Source organism: Bubalus kerabau, chromosome 12 (assembly GCF_029407905.1).
Source record: "Bubalus kerabau isolate K-KA32 ecotype Philippines breed swamp buffalo chromosome 12, PCC_UOA_SB_1v2, whole genome shotgun sequence".
Taxonomy (NCBI): Eukaryota; Metazoa; Chordata; class Mammalia; order Artiodactyla; family Bovidae; genus Bubalus; species Bubalus kerabau.
Genome location: NC_073635.1, coordinates 61,906,628 through 61,925,876, shown reverse-complemented (window position 1 = coordinate 61,925,876; position 19,249 = coordinate 61,906,628).

The window sequence follows — 19,249 nt, the reverse complement described above, 5'->3', positions numbered from 1 at the left end:
ACATGCACTCATGATATCACCTTGAATTTATTTCTGCCCCACCCCCTTTCTCTATTCCTGTGCCTTTGAGATTTCACACTTGCTATTTTATTCACTTTAAACTAGCTTTCCCCCTTCCGCAAGAAAACCCTATATAAAACTGCCTTTAACATATGCAGCATTTTAGTCTTAAAGTCCACCAAAATATCTTTTACATATGAATATGTTGTTAAATAATTAAAGATCTAAACATAAGACCAGAAACAAACAAACAAACAAAAATAAATAAAGTTCTGCTCACAAAGAGTGCATTTTATTTCATTCAGAATGTTAAATATCCTATTTGGCATAGGCAGTGTGAACACAAGTTTAACTTTGCCTATATTAAAGAAAGGGAATTATTTCATCATTAAAAGGAGCATGTGACTTTAGAAAGACAAGGCTTTGTAGCAACTGAATCCTTGTTCCTTATTGTGCTTAGTTTTCCCAATATTTACAACATTTATATTTCCATTCCTTCCAGTAGCTCTATTTGAAATGTCCTTTCTGTTTATCATAAACTTATTCCTCTCTTAGATTAATTGATATTTGATTTTCACTAGAATTTTTTTGCTGTAAAATCCCTAACCTCCTGTCTTGCATAACACAGGAAATGTATATGTGGTATAGCATTGAGAATTATCTTTAAGATGAATAAATGAGGCAAGAATTATCTTAATTTTTAACCATCCTAATTGCCACTGGTTATTTTGCTCAACTTCATGGGAAATAGATGGGGAAACAGTGGAAACAGTGTCAGACTTTATTTTTCTGGGCTCCAAAATCACTACAGATGGTGACTGCAGCCATGAAATTAAAAGATGCTTACTCCTTGGAAGGAAAGTTATGACCAACCTAGATAGAATATTCAAAAGCAGAGACATTACTTTGCCAACAAAGGTCCATCTAGTCAAGGCTATGGTTTTTCCTGTGGTCATGTATGGATGTGAGAGTTGCACTGTGAAGAAGGCTGAGCGCCGAAGAATTGAGGCTTTTGAACTGTGGTGTTGGAGAAGACTTTTGAGAGTCCCTTGGACTGCAAGAAGATCCAACCTGTCCATTCTGAAGGAGATCATCCCTGGGATTTCTTTGGAAGGAATGATGCTAAAGCTGAAACTTCAGTACTTTGGCTATCTCATGCAAAATGTTGACTCATTGGAAAAGACTCTGATGCTAGGAGGGATTGGGGGCAGGAGGAGAAGGGGATGACAGAGGAAGAGATGGCTGGATGGCATCACTGACTCGATGGATGTGAGTCTGAGTGAACTCTGGGAGTTGGTGATGGACAGGGAGGCCTTGCGTGCTGCGATTCATGGGGTCGCAAAGAGTTGGACATGACTGAGCGACTGAACTGAACTGAACTGATTTCTCCAGTGGACCACAATTTTTTCAGAACTCTCCGCCATGACCCATCCATCTTGAGCGGCCCTACATGGTATGGCTCATAGTTTCATTGAGTTAGACAAGGCTGTGGTCCATGTTATTAGATTGATTAGTTTTTTGTGATGGTGGTTTTCAGTGTGTCTCCCCTTGATGGATAAGTATAAGAGACTTATGAATTTTTCCTGATGGGATAGACTGACTGAGGGCGATTCTGGGTCTTGTTATAATAGGCAGGACCATGCTCAGTAAATCTTTAATCTAATTTTCTGTTGATAGGTGGAGCTGTGTTCCCTCACTGCTGTTTACCTAGGGCCAAACTATGGTGGAGGTAATGAAGATAATGATGACCTCCCTCAAAAGATCCAAGGCATGTACTACTAAAGTCCATGCCCCCAACCCTGCAGCATGCCACCACTGACCCACACTTTAGCTGGAAACTTCCAGACACCCTCAGGCAAGTCTCCTGTTGGGTCACTGTTCCTGGGTCCTGGTGCACAAGGTTCTTTGTGCCCGCCAAGAGTCTGTTTTCTCAGTCTTGTTTAAGTTCTGGTTGCTCTATGGTGGGGTTAATGTCAACCTCCTCCAAGAGGACTTCTGCCATACCCACACCCAGAGTCCCTGTCCTTGCAGCAGACCATGGCTGACTGGTACCTCCACAGAAGATGCTCAAACACAGATCTGTCTCAGTCTCTGTGGGGTCCCTGGATCCTAATGTATACAGGGTTTGTTTGAGCCCCCTGAGCTTCTCTGGCAGGAATGGGGTTTGCTTTTAAATGCAAATTCGCCCCTCCTACCATCTTGTTGGGGCTTCTCCTCTGCCCTTGGACATGGGGTATTTCTTCACAGCCGCTCCAGTGTCTAGTATCTTACTGGGGATTTTCTGACCTTGAATGTGGGGTATCTCTGCATGGTCAGTCCAGCGAAGCACAGGCGCCACTCCTGACCTTGGACATGGGGTATCTCCTCTTGGCCGCTCGCTGCTCCAGCGCTGTGCAGAACTAAGGCTTGCATATGCACTTATTTATTCTTACAAATACTTTATCCAAATAAATCATAAAAGTATAAGACAGCAAATGCACAGTGCTTTGGAGTATTTTAAATGGTGGTGAATACTGAAATTTATCTGTATGGAAGAAATTAATTTTGAACTCAGCACTTCCAGGTTAGAAAGGGAAGAAAATTAACTTAAACTGTTGCTATATGTTATGATGTTATGTTACATGTAAAACGTGTGTTTTGTGTGTGTGTGTATGTACATCCCCAATTCCACCATGATGTTCTAGAAATAGACTGCTTAGATTTGAACATCAGCCTCACCATTTCCTAACTGTGGGCATGTGGCAATTTACATAACAACTCTTTACCATTTTCTTATCCATAAACTGAAGAGAGTAGTAGTAGCTATAATGCAGCTCTGGATATTCCTCATTAAATGTGAAAAGGTAATTAATATAACACGCTTTGAATAATGCATGACACTTGATAAGTATTTTGTATTTAATATTATAAATTAGACTGAATTAAAAACAAGGATTAATTAAAATTAAAATCAAGTAAATCAGTAGTGTGTTTAATTTGTATCATTCAAAACTGGTTTTCATTGACTCTTTCATGAGCCAGGTACTAACTCAACTCTGAATTTTAATGTATTTTAATCTATATCCTGTTTTGGAGTAAATGTTAACACTTGCCATATCTCTGTTGCATATAGGTGAGTACAAATTGAAAATGAATGATAGGTTGCAAAATACCTATTAAATCACATCCTGGTGGATGACTGTTTATTAGGTTTCAGCGTTCCTGAATCAGGTCCCATATTAAGTATTCAGAGACCTCTAAGCCCTAAAAAAGATTAATTAATCAGAACTCACCATTAGAAACTGTGACATTCAGATGTGTGCTCTGTTTGAACCCAGGCTGGACAATCTGTTCATGTAACATGAGTTTCTAAAACATTATTTCTAAATCTCTGCCCTTCTGTATTCCAAACTTTCATCAATATTTACTGCTTCTTTGAATAGTTCAAACTATTAAGAAAAAAAATGTCAGACTGTAGCTAAAATAGGCTATTGGATTGAGGAATCATTATACAAAAAAAGACAATCTATAAAATTTTCAATAATTTCCTCGATCTTTCAAATTAACAACTTGGTAGGCTACAGTCCATGGGGTTGCAAAGAGTCGGACATGACTGAGCAACTTCACTCACTTTCAGTAAAAAAATATAGCTATACTAACCTTTAAAGTATACATAGCATCACTAATAGTGTTGGAGTTTGCTCGTTGAGTTAGTATTTCATATAATATTAGGTGAAGTTTGACTTAGGCCCCAATTAAATTTGAAAGTCTCTTCTATTAGTATGTCTAGTACATAGTCATTATTTACAGGGTTTTAAAGTTTATTTTGACCCTATACAAGTTTATGACACATAGAGTGGCAATTGTGTCTCTGTGGAGGCAACTATACCCTAGAGATGAATTACTGCTCTAGAAAAATAACAATTACATGGCACTTCAACATACTAGTATTCTAAATGTCAACCACAGAAATTCTGAGTTTCTGTACGAATATAGGTTTCTATTAGTGTCATTTCAATTTTACTAAATACATGTGTTTTTCAAAACTTTGAAGTTTATGACAGGTTGTGTTACATAAAAAAGTCTTTGGAAAATATTGCTAGTTAAATAGTTTTAAATCTGCTCAAGAAACAATGTAGAGTATGAACTCAGACTATTGAATATTTGAGTTAATTAAAAGTGTTTGCTGATTATAAGTCTGATTTAAATTTTTGTCTAAAAAATAACAATTACAGATGAGAAGAACTAAATGCAAAGAACTTTGCACAAAAACACTGTGAACATGAATTTCACACTCTAATTTGTCAATAACTTAACATTCTTTGAAACCACAAACAAGAGTATTAACACTTTCATGACTTAAATTAAGCCATTTAAACCATTGTATTACTTACGAATCTTACTAATTTCCATAGAAATAAAATATGAAATTTCTGTACATTTAAGATTTCAAAATCCAAATTAACACATGCACTAGCCAATAGTAAAAATGTAAAATAGTGCAAATATCCTTGTTCACACTGTTTTGGAATGAATGTGGAATTCCTTTAACTTAGAAAATAGTGTGAATATTGGTGCTTTGCAATACCACTAATAACTTATTAAATATAACATTTAAATATATTTATGGACTTCCTAGTAGATAATCACTACTTAAGACATTAGTTCTGTGGAAAATATGTACTTGGATATCTTTTACATTATCATTTTCCTTCTCTTTCAAATGATTTCCATCAGTGTGTATGTTTTCAAATGTACACAGACAGAAACTCTTCCTGACTCATGTTCATCCCCACTACCATATCATACCTTTGCTCACCTTTACAACTAATCTCTTGGAAAGGGTTTTCTACACTTGCAGTCTTCATATCTTTATTATTTCTACCTTTTACTCCCATTCCAGTTAGTCATTCTCCCCTCATCACTATGGTAAAATCACAAACAGTTCTTCCCAGTCTTCAGAAATGTTTACTTTTCAGAATCAACATTGATTCCCTTTTGCCATTTTTCATCAGTATTTAATGCCAGGGGCCTATCCTTTCACACTGGAACATTTTTTTACTTGGCTTAAGATACATCATTTGAAAAGACCCTGATGCTGGGAAAGACTGAAGGCGGGAGGAGAAGAGGACAACAAAGGATGAGATGGTTGGATGGCATCACTAGCTCAATGGACATGAGTTTGAGTAAACTCCAGGAGTTGTTGATGGACAGGGAGGCCTGGCTTCAGTCCATTGGATTGCAAAGAGTCAGACATGACTGAGCGACTGAACTGAACTGAACTGAAATACATCATACTAGTTATATAATCTTGATCACTTTTGCTGCTTAGCTTCAATTTTCCAAATTTAAGTCTCTAATCTCTCCTCTATCTTTAATCCTGAAGTCATCTTACACTTATTTGACTTTAACTTGATATTATAGTCATATGGCTTTGCTGCTGCTTCTGCTGCCGCTAAGTCACTTCAGTCGTGTCCTAATCTGTGTGACCCCATAGACAACAGCCCACCAGGCTCTCCCATCCCTGGGATTCTCCAGGCAAGAACACTGGAGTGGGTTGCCATTTCCTTCTCCAATGCATGAAAGTGAAAATTGAAAGTGAAGCTGTTCAGTCGTATCTGACTCCCAGCAACCCCATGGACTGCAGCCTACCAGGCTCCTCCATCCATGAGATTTTCCAGGCAAGAGTACTTGCCTGGAAGTGGGTTGCCATTGCCTTCTCTGCATATGGCTTTAATTATATATTATTTAAGCTTTCATCCATCCAGCAACTCTTTGAGTTCTTCTGAACTCCATCTTTCTTTCTTTCTTTTTTTAATTTTGTTTTATTTTTAAACTTTACAATATTGTATTAGTTTTGCCAAACATCGAAATGAATCCGCCACAGGTACACCCGTGCTCCCCATCCTGAACCCTCCTCCCTCCTCCCTCCCCATACCCTCCCTCTGGGTCGTCCCAGTGCACCAGCCCCAAGCATCCAGTATCGTGCATCGAACCTGGACTGGCAACTCGTTTCATACATGATATTATACATGTTTCAATGCTATTCTCCCAAATCTCCCCACCCTCTCCCTCTCCCACAGAGTCCATAAGACTGATCTATACATCAGTGTCTCTTTTGCTGTCTTGTACACAGGGTTATTGTTACCATCTTTCTACCTAAAGTTGTATATTTGAAATCTTCTCTGAATTATCAAGTATGTCTCAACCTTATGTCCCAAACTTATCTTGTTTCAATCCAAACTCATAGAGAATCTTGCTATTTCTCTCATAACTCTATGTACTCAGTTCCTTTGTCCCAAAATCTTGACAGTCTTAAATCACAGTATTTTTAAAGTATTTCTTTTTGAAAATTATTTTATTATTCTTCTGGGGATTTTTTTTGTGTGTGTATTTTTGTTTTTAACTGTGTTGCACAGCATGTGAAATCTTAGTTCCCCCACCAGGGATCAAACCTGTGCCCCTTGCATTGGAAGCATGGAGTCTTGGAAGCAGGGAAGTTCCAACTTTTGTTACTAATAACCCATCTCCTTTCTGCTCTAACTTTAAAATGTAATCAGACGTACACATTTCCCCAGCTATCCCTGTCTCCCCAGCCATCTTTATGTCTCATGTGGACTAAAGTAACAGCTTACAAGTTGGTTACCATGCTCTGCTATTGTCTTTAGGTAAGAATACTGAAGTGGGTTGCCCTACCCTTCTCCAGGGGATTTAAGCAACCCAGGGATCAAACCCAGGCCTCCCACATTGCAGGCAGATTCTTTACTGTCTGAGCCACCAGAGAAGCCCACTTCACTGTACTAACCATGCTTTTTCATACCTCATTGTCTTTGTACTTAAAATTCCTTTTTCCCTCTTCAAAATTTCTCCCTTTACTCTGTTTACTTTGGTCATCCATCAGCTCAATGGACATGAGTTTGAGCAAACTCAGGGAAACAGTGAAGGACAGGGAAGCCTGGCATGCTGCAGTCTGTGGGGTTGCAAAGAGTAGGACACGGCTGAGCAACTGAACAGCAACAACATTATACTTCAAAGTTAAAGATCCATGTGCCACTTTTAGAAGAACATCATGCACCTTAACTTCTGACACCATGCTTCTTAACATTTTGCTAAGCTGGAGTAGCATTTACAAAATTCTCTAAATTTAATGCATTATAAATATTATGCATAAAATGAAAATATTGTTAACATTTATGTGTATATATTAATTTACAGTAACACAGACATATGGAAAAATTTCTGTAATGCTTTTAAGAGAAATTCTTATAAGGATGTAGTATTTATTAATATTTAGGAAAATACTTTTATAAATCAATTAAAATAAAAGAATCACAAATATGAAATATTCATAGTATTCTGGAAATAGTCAGTAGTAGAGATGGATGGCCCCCATTGCATTAGAAGGGAAACTGAATTTAGAAGTGACTTTTAGAAGAAAAAATAGCAGAGTAGTGGATTGGCTCAGCTCTATGACAATTTGGCTGTCATACTTTTGAGAACTGGGATATCTAAAATTCAAAATTTATTAATTTGCTTTGTAGCTGCCTAAATCACCTGTGTTTCACCCCCAAAATAAACTGGAAGACATGTGGGATATTCAGGGACTGGTAATTGATTTTGTCTTTATTGGTGTCTTTACTTGGGGGGTATTTGTCTGTTACTTATATAAGAGGGGCTGAAATCCAACTTTTACTTTATGCCATATCAGAAATAAAAGACAATGTTGTGGATTTGGAGGATATACATGCAGTCAGGGGAGAAAGCAGAAGCCAGAGGTGATCATGAGAGCCTGAGAACTTAGGTATCTAGAGAAACCTTGCACAGAACATGAATTTAATTTAAATCACATCTAAATCTCAATTGTCATTAAACCCACCTAAAATCTGTATCACATTTACACCCAGCACAATGGACTAAGGAATATTTACATGTCTATCTCCTCTACTAAACCATCTGAATTTGAAGAAAGGGTCTGAGCATTTTTTGTATCAATACCATTAACAACAATATATTCTGGCACGGGTGGTCACTCATAAACATGTGTTGTGAATTTAATCCTACACATTGGCAATCTCAACAAGAATGATGTGACCTCAGTCTCATAACTAGTTTTCATCCATTGCTATGAGTCTCCTCATAAATTCACTGCCAGCTTTTTGACTCTGCTAAATCCTGTTTATCTAGAAATGATTGCTGATACATAGCAAGATTTGCTTTGAGTTTTATTCTCTATGCATTGATGGCATCATTTTAAAAACCTGAAGTATAAAATAAAATCAGAACAGGGACCCTTTATCTTTATATACAGAAAAGGTTAGCCTACTAAGAATGTATGCTGGGAATATAGCATAGAAACACAAATTTCATAGGATTTGAGATATGTATTTCTTTGCAATAAAATAGTGATACAAAGTGAGATCTAAGTTCTCCCCTACAGACTTGTGGATATGTATATTTACTCACAAATTAAAATATTTCAGAAAAAATGATTATTTTATGACTCCTCAACTGTGTGTGCTATGGGGTTAAACTTATTATTGTAAATAGAAAATAATCTAAATATGTGAAAGGTTACATAGCTTGGGGATTTTGAATTTCTGTCATGTTTTTATAGTATTATCACAATACTCACTACAGTTTTTCACGAAGGTTGATGCCAATATATGAAAATAAAAGTGGTTTATGTTATTTTTGTAAAATATTTTACTACAGGACGTAGAATATAAACAATACAACTTCTTGTCCCAGTGCCCAACTTCATAACCTCTTAAGTAAAGATATCATAATAAGAACATAAATTTGAGTACTAATATGTTTTAAATTCCCAGTATTTAATTTTATAAAATTTAGCTTGATTTTACTGACAAATATGCAGTTCTCAGGTCTTTGGATATACCTTTTTTAAAAAAAAAAATAATTTACTTACTTAATTAATCTTTTGGTCAGGCTGGGAGACCTTAGTTCCCTGAACGGGAATGTACTCACACTCCCTGCAGTGGAAGCTCAGAGTCTTAACCACTGGGCCCTCAGGGAAGTCCCTGGATGCATCCATTTTTGAGTCATAGTGTCTATTGCATGTAAATCTCTTATTTGGTGATTACCCTTTCCAAAACCCTGCTATCTTCTTTTTCAACCTGTCAAGGCTAATTTATTAGTTATCTGTGAAAGAAACATTCCAGGACTTCCTTTCACTGCAAATCTTGATTAGAGTATATTTCTAAATAGTCTTTTTATTTTTCAGAAAAATTCTGTCCCAATATTACTCCAGTATGTGGCTTCAGTATATCCATATATAATTCACCTTAAGGTTGAATGGGGTACAGATATATAAGGTAGGGATGGCTTATAGGTGTAGTCCTTTATAAATTGAAAATAATGCCCTTCATACATTTTCCTCTAATTTCTAACACTTATTGTGACTGTTAGAAACTTTATTGTCAAGTTGGTCAAGTCTATGTGATTCACATGTTTTACAAATAATTTTTCAAAATAAAATATATTTCTTATAATATTTTCAGATTTACAAAAAATGCAAGGCTGTACAGAGACTTCCCAGATAGCACAGACTCAGTTATTCACATCTTTCCTTATTATGGAATATTTGTACAATTAATAGATCAATATTAAAACATGATTATAATTTTTTCAGCTGTACCTAGTGTATGATTTTCTATTCTAGGATCTAATACAGGATACCACATTTCATTTTATTGTCATATCTCTTAAGGCTATCTTCACTGTGATTGTTTCTCAACTTTCCTTCTTTTTGATAGCATTAACAGTTTTGAAGGATACTTGTCAGATATTTGTAGAATGTCCCTCTATTAGGATTTGGCTGGTGGTCTTATGATTACACGGGGCACTGGGGTTATGTTTTTTAAAAGAAGATCATAGAGATAAAATACCATTCTCCTCACATTATATGAAGACATGATATCAACATGATTTATCACTATGATGATGATTATTACTTGATTACCTAAGGAAAAATGGTAGTCTGGTTGTCTGAGGAGCCTTACAAATAGCTCAGAAAAGAAGAGAAGCAGAAGGCAAAGGAGAAAAGGAAAGATATCCCCTCTGGAATGCAGAGTTCAAAAGAATAGCAAAGAGAGATGAGAGACTTTCTCAGTGATCAATGCAAAGAAGTAGAGGAAAACAATAGAATGGGAAAGACCAGAGATCTCTTCAAGAAAATTAGAGATACCAAGGGAACATTTCATGCAAAGATGGGCTCAATAAGGGACAGAAATTATACAGACCTAACAGAAGCAGAAGATATTAAGAAGAGGTGGCAAGAATACACAGAAGAACTGTACAAAAAAAGATCTTCATGACCCAGATAGCCATGATGGTGTGATCACTCACCTAGAGCCAGACATCCTGGAATGTGAAGTCAAGTGGGCCTTAGGAAGCATCACTATGAATAAAGCTAGTGGAGGTGATGGAATTCCAGTTGAACTATTTCAAATCCTAAAAGATGATGCTGTGAAAATGCTGCACTCAATATGCCAGCACATTTGGGAAACTCAGCAGTGGCCACAGGACTGGAAAAGATCAGCTTTCATTCCAATCCCAAAGAAAGACAATGCCAAAGAATGTTCAAAATATTGCACAATTGTACTCATCTCATGCACTAGCAAAGTAATGCTCAACATTCTCCAAGCCACTCTTCAACAATATGTGAACTTCCAGATGTTCAAGCTGGAATTAAAAAAGGCAGAGGAACCAGAGATCATATTGTCAACATCCATTGGATCATCAAAAAATCAAGAGAGTTCCAAAAAAACGTCTACTTCTGCTTTAATGACTATGCCAAAGCCTTTGACTCTTTGGATCACAAGAAACTGTGGAAAATTCTTCAAGAGATGGGAATACCAGCCTTACCTGCCTCCTGAGAAATCTGTATGCAGCTCAAGAAGCAACAGTTAGACCATACATGGAACAATGGACTGGTTCCAAATTAGGAAAGGAGTATGTCAAAGCTGTACATTGTCACCCTGCTTATTTAACTTATATGCAGAATATATCATGCAAAATGCAAAGCTGGATGAAACACAAGCTGGAATCAAGATTGCCAGAAGAAACATCAGTAACCTCAGATACACATATGATGCCACTCTTATGGCAGAAAGCAAAGAAGAACTAAAGAGCCTCATGATGAAAATGAAAGAGCAGAGTGAAACATTTGGCTTAAATCAGCATTCAGAAAATGAAGATCATTGCATCTGGTCCCATCACTTCATGGCAAATAATTGGGGAAACAATGGAAACAGGGAGAGACTATATTTTCTTGGGCTCCAAAATCACTGCAGATGGTGACTGCAACTATGAAATTAAAAGATGTGTGCTCCTTGGAAGAAAAGCTGTGACCAACCTAGACAGCATATTTAAAAGCAGAGACATGACTTTGCCAACAAAGGTCTGTCTAGTCAAAGCTTTGTTTTTTCCAGTAGTCATGTAAGGATGTGAGCATTGTACTATAAAGAAAGCTGAAGTGAGATGAAGTGAAGTTGCTCAGTCGTGTCCAATTCTTTGCGACCCCATGGACTGTAGCCCACCAAGCTCCTCCATCCATGGAATTTTCTAGGCAAGAGTACTGGAGTGGATTGCCATTTCCTTCTCCAGGGGATCTTTCCAACCCAGGGATCGAATGGGTCTCCCGCATTGCGGGCAGACGTGTTACCATCTGAGCCACCAGGGAATCCCTAAAGAAAGCTGAGCGCCAAAGAATTGATGCTTTTGAACTGTAGTGTTGGAGAAGACTTTTGAAAGTCCCTTGGACTGCAAGGAGATCCAATCAGTTCATCCTAAAAGAAATCAGTCCTGAATATTCACTGGAAGGATTGATGCAGAAGTTGAAATTCCAATACTTTGGCCACCTGATGCAACAAATAACTATCTTATTGGAAAAGTCTTTGATGCTGGGAAAGATTGAAGGCAGGAGGAGAAGGGGATGACAGAGGATGAGATAGTTGGATTGCATCACCAACTCGACAGACATGAGTCTGAGCAAGCTTCAGGAGTTGGTGGTGGACAGGGAAACCCGGCATGCTGCAGTCCATGGGGTTGCAAAGAGTTGGAGATGACTGAGTGACTGAACTGAACTGAAGGTTGTGTTTGTGTCTGCCCACTGGAAAGCTGTTCTTTGTTCCTCCTTTCCATATTATATTACTTTTTATTTTCCTATTTTCTATTTTAAGAAGAAGTTTTAGACAATCTTCTTTCTCTCCCTATACTTTTTATTATTACTAACTTATACTATTTTATACTCCCCTATTTTGATTTTAATATATTCTCAGTTTTAAAAGAGAGTCAGCCATTTTGAAATAAATATCTGAATTATTTGACTAATTACTATCTCAGGGAAATATAATTTCACCTTAAAGGAATTAACATTTATATCAAATGAATATAAATAGCAAAATATCAATAAATTATAAAAGTACTTTCCCATTGTATTCAATAATGGAACCATGATTGTTAAAATTTATATGAAAATGAAATAATACAGGAAAATAGATTGAAAATATTCAATTAATTATAATGCATATTTGTCAGTAGTGTCATGAAAGTTTGACTAGTTTACTGTGCTTTACTCTAATTAGCTATATATCATTATTTTTTTCTGTCTGAAAAATATATAACAATTCTGCCCTGAAGTTAATTTATGCAAATAAACACTTTGATCTTTTCTTTTAAAAGTCTTAAAAGTTCTTCTTGGTTATGTCAAGAATATAAATGTTTTGACAAATTATATTGTGTAAAATATATAATAGTTTACTATGGTTTAGTTGTTTTTACAGAATATTTTTTAAATAACAGCTTATTTATAGGGGCTTCCCTAGTGGCTCAGAGGGTAAAGAGTCTGTCTGCAATGCAGAAGACCTGGGTTTCATAAGCATCATCAGCCAGAAAGAAAAACACCAATACAGTATACTAACGCATACATATGAAATTTAGAAAGATGGTAACAATAACCCTGTATACGAGACAGCAAAAGAGACACTGATGTATAGAACAGTCTTTTGGACTCTGTGGGAGAGGGAGAGGGTGGGATGATTTGGGAGAATGGCATTGAAATATGTATAATATCATATATGAAACGAGTCGCCAGTCCAGGTTCGATGCACGATACTGGATGCTTGGGGCTGGTGCACTGGGACGACCCAGAGGGATGGTATAGGGAGGGAGGAGGGAGGAGGGTTCAGGATGGGGAACACATGTATACCTGTGGCAGATTCATTTTAATATATGGAAAAACCAATACAATACTGTAAAGTTAAATAAAAGAAAATTAAAACAAACAAAAAAATTGAAATAACCTGTTACTTTCTGTAAAAAGTTAATTAATAATTTAGAAGGCAGTCTCATATTAACACCTCTGATGACAAGCTTCTGAGGTTAGATGTTATATCAGTAAGCTTCTAGCCTGTGGTGAAAATGTGACAATTTTATGGAGATAACAAACTATCTGATAAAGTATAGTTGATTTTGTGAATAAATATGATTTCTAGATGTAATAGACAATCAAAATGACAGAAAAGTAAAGGAGTGAATGGAGACTTCCAAGTTCCATGGATAACATATAAAATATTAACATATGAAAGTACTTTAAGTATCAGTGCAACTTTTTATTTGGTTTTAATAAAATAGTAATTACAGAGGGCTTGGTTATCAAAGAAAGCTTTAGAGGGCTTAATTACAGTCACATAAAATAACTTTTTCAGTTGTTAAGTACAAACTGAGTAAGAAAATCGATCATTACATTTTTAATGATTGATTAAAATTGAAATGTTTAGACATTTCCAGCATTTAGTAATTTTCTAAGACTAAGTTGGCAGGTTAGAAATGAACATATTTCTTTAGGGTAGGCTAACTTAGCTATTAATTTACATAATTTACTTAACCCAGGCAACTTACTAAAACATTCAATTTCTTAACCTTGGATGAAAATCTAATGTCTCAATAGTAGTAGAATACTCTGAATGTCACAATTTAGTGAAATTATCACACAATTTAGCTAAATGCTTTCAACAATCAATGAATTCCATCATTTTTATGAGTATGTTTTGGGGAAAAAAATTTCCCCTAAAAGTATGAGATGACTTAAGTCTGAATTTATTTATGTAGCACTATTCCCTAGAGCCAGACATCCTGGAATGTGAAGCCAAGTGGGCCTTAGGAAGCATCACTACGAACAAAGCTAGTGGAGGTGATGGAATTCCAGTTGAGCTCTTTCAAATCCTGAAAGATGATGCTGTGCAAGTGCTCCACTCAATATGCCAGCACATTTGGAAAACTCAGCAGTGGCCACAGGACTGGAAAAGGGCAGTTTTCATTCCAATCCCAAAGAAAGGCAATGCCAAAGAATGCTCAAAGTACCGCACAATTGCACTCATCTCACACGCTAGTAAAGTAATGCTCAAAATTCTCCAAGCCAGCCTTCAGCAATACGTGAACCGTGAACTTCCAGTTGTTCAAGCTGGTTTTAGAAAAGGCAGAGGAACCAGAGATCAAATTGCCAATATCCACTGGATCATGGAAAAAGCAAGAGAGTTCCAGAAAAACATCTATTTCTGCTTTATTGACTATGCCAAAGCCTTTGACTGTGTGGATCACAATAAACTATGGAAAATTCTGAAAGAGATGGGAATACCAGACCACCTGGTCTGCCTCTTGAGAAATTTGTATGCAGGTCAGGAAGCAACAGTTAGAACTGGATATGGAACAACAGACTGGTTCCAAATAGGAAAAGGAGTTCGTCAAGGCTGTATATTGTTACCTTGCTTATTTAACTTATATGCAGAGTACATCATGAGAAATGCTGGGCTGGAAGAAGCACAAGCTGGAATCAAGATTGCCAGGAGAAATATCAATAACCTCAGATATGCACATGATACCACCCTTATGGAAGAAAGTGACTAGGAACTAAAAAGCCTCTTGATGAAAATGTAAGAGCAGAGTGAAAAAAATTGGCTTAAAGCTCAACATTCAGAAAATGAAGATCATGGCATCTGGTCCCATCACTTCATGGGAAATAGATGGGGAAACAGTGGCAGACTTTATTTTTCTGGGCTCCAAAATCACTGCAGATGGTGACTGCAGCCATGAAATTAAAAGACACTTACTCCTTGGAAGAAAAGTTATTACCAGCTTAGATAGCATATTGAAAAGCAGAGACATTACTTTGCCAACAAAGGTCCGTCTAGTCAAGGCTATGGTTTTTCCAGTGGTCATGTATGGATGTGAGAGTTGGACTGTGAAGAAAGCTGAGCGCCGAAGAAATGATGCTTTTGAACTGTAGTGTTGGAGAAGACTCTTGAGAGTCCCTTGGACTGCAAGGAGATCCAACCAGTCCATTCTGAAGGAGATCAGCCCTGGGATTTCTTTGGAAGGAATGATGCTAAAGCTGAAACTCCAGTACTTTGGCCACCTCATGCGAAGAGTTGACTCATTGGAAAAGACTCTGATGCTGGGAGGGATTGGGGGCAGGAGGAGAAGGGGACGACAGAGGATGAGATGGCTGGATGGCATCACTGACTCGATGGACGTGAGTCTGAGTGAACTCTGGGAGTTGGTGATGGACAAGGAGGCCTGGTGTGCTGCGATTCATGGGGTCGCAAAAAGTTGGACACGACTGAGAGACTGAACTGAACTGAAGTGCATAATTTACCTGAGGGTTAAAATTAACCGTTAATTGTTGTAATCTCTTTTGAATTAATACTGTCTTAGCTTCCCTTTATGTTATTATCACACGTTTTAGTTTTATACCTTATGTAGCCAATAACATAAAGTTATAATCATGTTTTATTCATTTGTTTCTTAAGCCATATAGAAAAAAGAGGAGTTACAGTAAAATTATAATGTTTATAAAGGTAATAATATAGGTAAATATAAAAGCCAAAATAAATTGGAGACTTAATGGAAAATTAAGGCCAAACTATAATGGTTATGTACACATTTTGCCTAGTCTGAGTTCTTTGTGAATATGCAGAATTTTTTAAAAATCCAGCATGAGTTTGTACAATTTTATGATTTTATGCTGTTATATTTCTGAAGTCTCAACATTACTATTGCTACTCCTTAGACCAGACCAAGCCATCTGTGGACTAGATTTTTGAGTTAGTGCCTAAATTTGTTCCTTCAAATTAGTGAACAAAGCCATAAGTAAATGTTTTTTCAAGAATATATGCAAATACAAATAGAGAACAAGAGTGTGAAAAGATGTTCAATATCATTAATTAGGAACTGAAAATCATAACCACAGAGAATTATAGCTTCATACACATCAGGATAGCTATATTAAACAAAAACAACAATGAAAATAAAAATGTCAACTGTTGGCTAAGACATGGAGAAATTTGAACACACATATACTGTTGGCAGCATTGTAAAATGCACAACTCTTGTGGAAAAACAATTTTGCATGTAATCAAAAAATTAAACATAGAATGACCATGAAGAGTGAAAGTGAAAGTCGCTCAGTCGTGTCTGACTCTTTGTGACACCATGGACTGCTTCAGTCAGTCAGTTCAGTCTTTCAGTCATGTCTGACTCTTCTCAACCACATGGACCACAGCACGCCAGGCCTCTCTGTCCATCACCAACTCCCAGAGTTTACTCAAACTCATCTCCATTGAGTCGGTAATGCCATCCAACCATCTTATCCTCTGTTGTCCCTTTCTCCTCCTGCCTTCAACCTTTCCCAGCATCAGGGTCTTTTCAACTGAGTCAGCTCTTCGCATCAGGTGGCCAAAGTATTGGAGTTTCAGCCTCACCATCAGTCCTTCCAATGAACACTCAGGATTCTATGGAATTCTCCAGGCCAGGATACTGGAGTGGGTAGCCTTTCCCTTCTCCAGGGGATCTTCCCAACCCAGGGATCAAACCTAGGTCTCCTGCATTGCAGACAGATTCTATACCAACTGAACCACCAGGGAAGCCCAAGAATACTGGAGTGTGTAGCCTATCCCTTTTCCAGTGGATTTTCCCAACCCAGGAATCGAACTGGGGTCTCCTGCATCGCAGGTGGATTCTTTACCAACTGAGCTATGATGGAAGCCTAGAATGACCATGTGAGCCTATTATTTCACTGCTGGATATAATACCCAAAACAACTGAAATTAAGTATTCAAGTAAGCACATGTGCACACCTGTTCATAGCAACACTATTCACTATAGCCAAAAGGTGGAAATGGAAATGGTACAAATATTCCTTATTGGATGAGTAAATAAGTGAATTGTGCTATATGTATGTAGTGGAATATTCTTCAGCCACAATAAGGAGTGAAGTATAGATACATGCTACATAGTGAATGAATCTTGAAAGCTTGTTAATTGAAAAGATTCAAAAACAGATGTCAGGTTATATAATATATGACATACCAATAATGGATAACCTCCATCAAGATAGAAAGCAAATTGATAGTCCCCCCTGGCTGGGAGGAGGGAGGAGTGGGCATAAGATTATCTTGCAAAGTGATGAAAATGTTTAGAACTTGATTTAGGTTTTGGTTGTAGAACATCATAACATACTACTGTCATAGAAATGTACACTTTTAAATGGTTGATTTTATGTTCTGTGACTCTTACCTCAATAAAAAAATCTTTTGATTATTTGAAATTTAAATTTGAATATCCTGTATTTTATCTGAAAACATATATTTCATACTATCTGCATCACTTATCAAAATGCTATAAAAATTAAGCACTTAATTTTTAAAACAACAAATAGCTTATTTTTGTAAGCCACTCTTTTAGTCTTTTTAAGTGACAGTTATTCCACTTGCATATAACAGCCATTTTTGTCTTTGAGAAACATGTATACAGTTACATGAAGCAGAGTTTAAAGATCTTTGTGTTTATACAGAAATGGCTAAAAAAAAACCTGTATAAAATCACTTCTGTCTTCTTGATTTTTATGTTACTTAGAAATCACTGTCCTTATTCACCTTCCTGTACTCATATGCTTCATAGCTTATTTTTATTACCAGTGCAGCACTAAATTAATAATACACATGAATTGATTTTTTGAACTTTGATTTTACTTCTGCATTTCTAGTCACAGCACCCATGTTTCTTATATCCATTGCCTTTTGGTGTTTATAATACAATGCCATAAGACCACTCAAAAAGAAAGTGTAGAGACAAGAGAAATAGAAGACTGAAGGTTTTATTTTCTTCTTCTAATGTAATAGAATGACCATACTAACAGTTTCTTTTTCCAACTGAATGAAAAAAGAGAGTGGTGATTTTTCCAATCTCTTTTTAACAGAACAAAACAAAGCCCAGAAGAAATGCCTGTGCACATAAGCTAAGCTTGAAGCACTGAGATGTTTATTAGATGGAGGGCTGGGGTTACATGACAAGCATCTTAAAACATGATTTGAAGTGAGGCTTAGTGTGTTTTCTCAGCAAGATGATCCTGCTAATAGGAGGGCAGCATGGATCAAGCACTCTCTGCCCACTGTGGAAGCAGGGTAGCTGAAAGGAAGCACCGGCTTAGTAGAGACTGTGCTCTTCACAGCATACCAACAGGGGACTTAAAATGAGAGAGAGAGATGAGCTCAGCAAGTCAGAGGGAGCAAATCTTTCTGGGTCCTTTAACTCAAGGAAGTTTTATTCTTTTTTTTTCTCTTTTTTAATATTCTGAAAATAATTCATGAAAGCAATGGAGTCAGATTTAAAATTTTATAGCCCCTTTAAAATAGTCTCAATTTCAGTAAGATAACATATTTATTTTGCATTTCATTTCTCTTAATCTCTGTCGGCTTGATTAAAACGCTAGTGGTGGTGGCAGTTTAGTTCCTAAGTCGTGTCCAACTCTTGCGACCCCATGGACAGAGGAGCCTGACAGGGTTCCCCAGGCAAGAATACTGGAGTGGTAGAAAAGTAGCCGAATATCTGCCCTGTAGTTAAATATGGAAGATATATGTCTTTAAGACATAAATCAATGTTTTTATCTCATGCACAACATATTTTGCAGAAATAAGATGATTTCTCCCTTGAAAAATGAGTTCAAATCAAGAAATTAATGTTAAAAATAATTTGATGTTAGATACAATAATAATCAGAGGCAAAGTAATAAGATTGGCAATAATTGATCTATCTAAACTTGATTTGGGAAATCAAATTATATCTTTTACTAATAAAAAGATGGCATGTGTCTTAGTTAAATTCAAGAAGAATGCAAGCAATACAAGGCATTAAGTTTTTAAATAGTATTGATCATTAACTGTTGTTCCCAGGAGGGGTACATGGAAATACCATG